We start from the raw sequence: 7117 nt of genomic DNA on the forward strand, positions 1-7117 counted from the left end.
ATTCTCTGACTTGTATAGCTTACAGGCATATGAACATTTACATATTGAATTGCCCATATTTAAATTTAAGATATGTCACAGCTACACTGAATGCAAATGTAATTATTTCACAAAACTTACGATTTAATGAAAGCGATGATGTTTGAAATGCACATCTATTCATAAAAAATAAATAATAACCCATTAATTACAATTAAAAATTAATAGAACTAGAACACTCTAAAAAAAAAGGTTCTATATGGCACTAAAAGGGGTTCATTGGGGTTACGACGAAGAACCACTTTTAGTGCCATATAGAACCTTTTTTTTTTAGAGTGACAACAACATGCCACTTGAGGCCTTCTGTACCCATAGGTAAGTATTAAAACAATAACTTTGCATAAATAACAATATACATAATAACATAATCTTCAGTATCATATACATAATCATCAATATTCACCATATAACAAAATATATATATTAATATTCATATTTATATATATGTTAACTTGGGTTTTGTATTCCTAACTCTCCCCCAAGCAAACAACATTTAAAACGGTCCAGTTACCCTTATGAAAAAGAAGTTTATTTTAATTAAGTGTGCTATTAGTATACTTATTTTAAACTAAAAATAAGAAAGTATACTTTCAGTCTACTTTGTACTTGTACAATATAGCTACTTCACAGAATACTTACAATTGCACTTATGTTTAGGTCCTACTTCATTTACACTGACAGAAAAGTCTAAGTATATTTGGACAATACATGTACTCAATCTTTTGATTGAGATATACCTAAGAGTAGGCTATAATTAAATATTCTTAGTATACTTGGCTTAGTTGTGTTTGTAAGGGTTAAAGAAAAAGGGAGTTCATTGACATAATTGGGTGCTTGACTCACCAATCAGTTAAAATTGGAGCTGGATTTTGCATAGTGATGGCTATTACACTGAGCAACTAGGGGTAAAAGCATCATTGAATTGAAATTTTTGGATGGTAAAGCAACAATATTGGTCACTCCATCTTGTTTAATGGGAATGTTCTAAGACCATGTTACCCCAGGTCTAGGGTTGAGGGGTGAAACATAAAGGAAAATAGATAATCAAAAAAATTGCTTTCTAAAGAACTTTGTCGGGTTCTTGTTTTTACTATGAGGTTAGAGGAAAACAATTTTTGCCAGCAGTTCAAACAATGAATGCACAAGAACGCAAAAGTAACTTCAGGAGCTAGGCCAGGCCAAAATAATCAACAAAAAGTAAACTACCTTAACCCAGCAACTAAATGTCCTATCAGAAAGAAAATAAAACTAAAGAAAATACAAGTCCTTCCCACTCCTTAACTAAACAAAAACAGGAGACAAGTAAATAAAAACATTTAATGGCACCTACCCCCTACAGCGTTCATAATTCAAAGGCAATTTGTTCTCAAGTTATATACAGTAAGTGGAAGAAATAACAATAAGGGAGAGAAAGGAAAACATCAATAACTCACTCAGTCTTCACAAATCTCACAAAGTTACAATAACACAGTTTAAACAGCATTCAACAAAGTGGACAACACATGCTTTGCTCTGTCTCTCTCTCACACTTTGGAGATGTCGCTCTTCCTTTCCTCTTTTAAAAGACACCCGCACTCTCCGTGATCAACCACCACACACAAACCATAGAGAGAGACAGCGGAAACAACAGTGGAAGAACACCTGTGTATCCTCGCTCATGACTCCCCAGGAAGCTTCTTGTTTCACGCCTCCTCCCAGTACAGTTAGAGAATTGAGATGCCCTTCAAGATGGCTGAGTTCGAATCGGTTTCCGGGTGATGGGCTGGAGGACGGAGGAGCGAGGAAACGAGGAATCATCCATTTAAGTAGTGAGAAGCACCCATATGCACCAGCACCAAAACTTCGGTTAACAAGATAGAAATGTTGTTGGCCATGGATCCAAGATTATGCAGAGATCTCCAAAAATGATGGCAAATAATTTAAATTAGACAGACAAATGACAAAATGTATTTGAGAAATTACAAAATAAATTTACTAATAGAATTACAAAATAGAATTATAAAATTTATTTTCTCGCTGAGCAAAACTTTTCTCTTTTGGGCAGACATTTTGGTCACCTGAGCAAAAACATTCGTTACCTGTACAGCAAACATTCCTTTACCTGTATTGGGCCTACATTCAGTAGCGTCTGTTGTTGTCAAAGCTGTTTATTCCTGTTCAGACTCAGTGGCATTGCACCCCCTAGAATTATACAATTCTCATTCAGTTATTTTTTTTCAATTACTTTTCAAATGTATTTAAATGAAAAATCTTCTATAATCTATAATAACATTAAACATATTTCATGTTTCCTTAATGTGTTCTTGAGTATCAAGACAGGCACATAAAAAGATCAGTGAACAAAATATATGAATTGTTTGTGGCACAAACTCTTCATTTAACAAAATCTCTGCTTGGAGACAATTAGCTTTCCTCTGTAATTTTGGCCAAATTAAAGATCTATTAAGAATCTGTATATGCGGTGCATGCAGAATTGAATAGGTCACACAAACGTTTTAAAAACATTTGTCCTCAGGTTAAAGAAAACTGTTTTAAATGTTTTAAATGACGGCCTCTTAGTTTAGTGCTTTGAAAATCTACAATTATTAAACACATTTAAAGGTGAATCTAGTTTTAAGGGCAGGGGAATCTATGTGCATTCAAAAATAATAATCATTTGGATGATAATGTATCTAGAAAATAGAATAATATTGACACATCCCTTCACTTAAACTGTGAAATGTGAAGTTTATCAATTTTTTGAGGATGTTACCATATTGGTTACTGGAATTTCTTTTAAACCATCTTGCTGATTCTATTACGAATAATTTGAGTATTCATAAGTTGATCTCCCCCTCCTCCTCACAACTTGTTCCATCACAATTTTTTTTTTTTCTCAATGAGTTGCACATTTCTGAAAATTGAGAATCACAATTGTCTTCGTTTAAAAAAAAGATATCACAATCATAACTAAACTAAACAAAATAACGTAATTTACTACAGGTTCTGACAAAATGTTAGTTGCTGCAGTCAGGGCCATCGCTAGTGAAAGGTGGTGACAATTATAGGGGCCCCCACTGCCCAGGGGGCCCATTAAATCCAGTAGTTATGCTATATATTCCCATACACTTATGAATCATTATAGTTTATACATTTGTTTGCCTGAGCTTTCAATGAAAATCACAAAAACATTTAATTTAGTTAAGGAAGTTTTCCTAAATTTCTCCTCTCTCTCCCCTCCCTAAAATGGTTTAGTCTGATGGTTATTAATTATTTCAGCTCAGTCAGCAACAAACAGCAGAGGGACCCAATAAGATTGCAAGAAAAATTGCAGAAAAAATGTATATGTGTATCACAAGGATTACTTATTGTTATTTTAAGATAACAATACTGTCAAGGAAACACTAATGCAACTCACTGCTCTCGATGGATACATTTATTAGCTTTATTTAATAAAATAGTAGTAAGTTATCTTCATCAAAAATGAAGACAATGATAAATTTAAGTGGTTTTATTTTTTACTTGACTGCATTCTTTTTCATTTCTGAATTTTTATCTCAGCTGTTATCACACTGACTGGAAAAACATTTTATAGGCCTATTATATTGCTCGTATGTCATTAATTTCTTGTCTTTTGTTGTTATTTTATAAGTTTGTCTTGCATAATTGCTTGATGACTTCAAACAATAAGAAATGATTCATTGCCTACTGTTGTATACACGTTGTATATAAGATATAACCTTTATTAGGGCCCGAGCACCGATGGTGTGAGGACCCTATTGGATTTTGAAAGTTTATTAGGGCCCGAGCACCGATGGTGTGAGGACCCTATTGGATTTCGAAAGTTTATTAGGGCCCGAGCACCGATGGTGTGAGGACCCTATTGGATTTCGAATGTTTATTATTAGGGCTCAAGCCTGAAAGGGCGCAGAGCCCTATTGCTTTTGCTCAGATTATTAGGGCCCAAGCCCTGAAAGGGCGCAGAGCCCCATTGTTCTTCCTCTGTTTCTTATTATTAGGGCCCAAGCCCTGAAAGGGCGCAGAGCCCCATTGTTCTTCCTCTGATTATTAGGGCCCGAGCACCGATGGTGTGAGGACCCTATTGGATTTCGAAAGTTTATTATTAGGGCCCGAGCACCGATGGTGTGAGGACCCTATTGGATTTCGAAAGTTTATTATTAGGGCCCAAGCCCTGAAAGGGCGCAGAGCCCTATTGTTCTTCCTCTGTTTCTTATTAGGGCTCAAGCCTGAAAGGGCGCAGAGCCCTATTGTTTTCCTTAAGATTATTAGGGCCCAAGCCCTGAAAGGGCGCAGAGCCCTATTGTTCTTCCTCAGATTATTAGGGCTCAAGCCTGAAAGGGCGCAGAGCCCTATTGTTTTCCTTAAGATTATTAGGGCTCAAGCCTGAAAGGGCGCAGAGCCCTATTGTTTTTCCTCAGATTATTATTAGGGCTCAAGCCTGAAAGGGCGCAGAGCCCTATTGTTTTTCCTCAGATTATTATTAGGGCCCAAGCCCAAAAAACAGGAAACAGGAAGTGTGTTTTAACTTGTGCAAACATTGACTGATTTGGATGAAACTTCAGCTGTGTGTTCGTTGTAAGAGGCCGATCACATGGATATGACTTTTGTGAGTCAAAGTTATAGCGCCACCAACTGGCAGCAGGAAGTGTGTCACTTTCAAAAATGCTTTGAATCACCATCTTATTTTCACCCGATTTATTTCAAACTTCATCAGTATAATGTGAAAACATGACAGATAGAGACGTATGAAATGGATTCCTGAAATTTCAAATACTGTTGCCATGACAACGTGTCAAAGTTTAATAATCTTTTGGCTGTTCTGAGGCTCTTAGCATGCTTGAAATTGCTTGAAACTGCTTGAAACTCAACACACACATCAGAGATGTCAGTCAGTACACATTGGCAAAGCCTCAGAAACGGGCGGGGATGAGGGGCTCTCTAGCGCCACCTTTTGACAAAAGTGGGGGTGTTAGTTTTATCTTCAGTCACCAAACTCGGTACATATATTGATCTCTTCGAGCCGGACAACTTTCTAATTTACAGTCATTAGCTCCGACCAACAGGAAGTCAGATATTTTGGTTTGAAGCTGAATATTTTTATAATTCAGGGTCTGATTTTTTACGTTCTCCTCGTAGGCGATTTATTCAATCTCCACCAAACTCGGTCAACATGAAACAAAGATACGGAAGATGCTAAAATGCGAACGGATATTGGATATCTCAAACGGTGTTGCCATGGCGAGGGATTAAATAAGGACAAAAAAAGGGGAACAGAAATTGTCTCATATCTTGTAAAATCATATTTTGATTTAAATTAAATTAAGATTGTATGTTTGGTAATTGAACTTAGATTAATTTAAAATGACTGTACTATTTTTCAGATGAATATATATATATATTTTATAAATATTTCTTTGAATCTATTGTGCCTGTATGTGCTGCCCTTCCCTCAATGAACACAAGATGGCAGCATTGTGTTAGTTTTGAAGCAGGATAAAAAAAAACCTTGTTTCTCTCTCTCTCTCTCTCTCTCTCTCTCTCTCTCTCTCTCTGTGTGTGCTTCTGTGATTTCTGAGGACCTACATTTGTAGACATTTCATGTGTCCCCGTACATATATTGTTCTCTTCGAGCCAGACAACTTCAACTCCTCGCTCTTCTCTTGTTCCCTCTTGGGACCTCTCAGTAGTCTTAAGTGCTCTGCAGAGGCCTCCCTTTGAGCCTTTGCGGTCGGTTGATATTAAGTTCCTGTCAATGAAGACGGCACTGCTGACCGCATTGGCCTCCGTTAAGAGGGTCGGGGACCTGCAGGCATTTTCGGTTGACGAAGCGTGCCTAGAATTCGGGCCGGCTAACTCTCACGTGATCCTGAGACGCCGGCCTGGATATGTGCCCAAGGTTCCTACCACCCCGTTTAGAGACCAAGTGGTGAACCTGCAAGTGCTGCCTTTTGGAGGAGGCAGACCCAGCCTTGGCATTGCTCTTTCAAGTACACGCTCTCCGCGTTTACATAGACATGACGCAGAGTTTCAGGACCTCAGACCAGCTCTATGTCTGTTATGGTGGAGAGCGGAAGGGAAGAGCTCTCTCAAAGCAGAGGTTGTCTCACTGGATAGTGGACACCATTGTTTTGGCTTACCAGCAGCAAGGTCGACCATGTCCCCTTGGTCTCGGAGTGTGGCCTCCTCTTGGGCTCTAGCGCATGGCGCCTCGCTAACAGACATCTGCAGAGCTGCAGGCTGGGTGACACCTAACACATTCGCCAGATTCTACAATCTCCGAGTGGAGCCAGTGTCCGACTATGTACTCGCCTCTACTAGTGGCCGGTAATGGACCAGGCTCAGGTGTCTTCGCTTGCTCGCCATTCCACTCCACGGACTGGATACGTGCGATATTCTCCTCAGGTGAGCTCCCCGAGAGCCCTGAGTTCCTTCAGCACTGTCGACGCCGACATCAGTTCAGTCTGCCCTTTCGAGCCCAGACCCTCATGTCCGGCCATGTGCCCCGTGTGCATGGTTCCCCTCCGGCGGCCCCCACACGAGTATTTCCACCGTAAGCCTCCTCAGTGAGTAGGTGTCTTTCCCTTGGCAAGCCCCTGCCACCCCTAGGGTTCAAAATCCACCTTCGGCTGGTACCCTAGAGTTCTTCCATATGTAGCCCTTAGCGGGTCATATGTGTACTCTCTAAGTCCTCCCTACGGGTAGGCATCCTTGGCATTCCCTCACTGGGATATGCTTCCCAGTGTACCTTGGTATTCCTGTGTTAAGTGGGAGTCCTTCGGCCCTATATGGCGGGATCTCACACTTACGCAGGGCACTGGAAGACAGCTGAGTGGCGTTGTTATATTGGAACCCCCATTCGTTAGTCACTAACGTACGTCGTAGTGACTGAACGAAAGGGAACGTCTCGGTTATGTATGTAACCCTCATTCCCTGAGGAGGGAACGGAGACGTACGTTCCTTTGCCACATCAGCTGTGCTACTGGAACGCGGAGTTCAGTCTTGGCTCCGCAGCAGTAACATAATGCGATGTTGCCAGCGTACTTCCTTATATACCCACGAGGCGGGGCGGAGTTACGCA

Source organism: Gobio gobio (genome assembly GCF_949357685.1).
Source record: "Gobio gobio genome assembly, chromosome: 11".
In the NCBI taxonomy this organism is placed as follows: Eukaryota; Metazoa; Chordata; class Actinopteri; order Cypriniformes; family Gobionidae; genus Gobio; species Gobio gobio.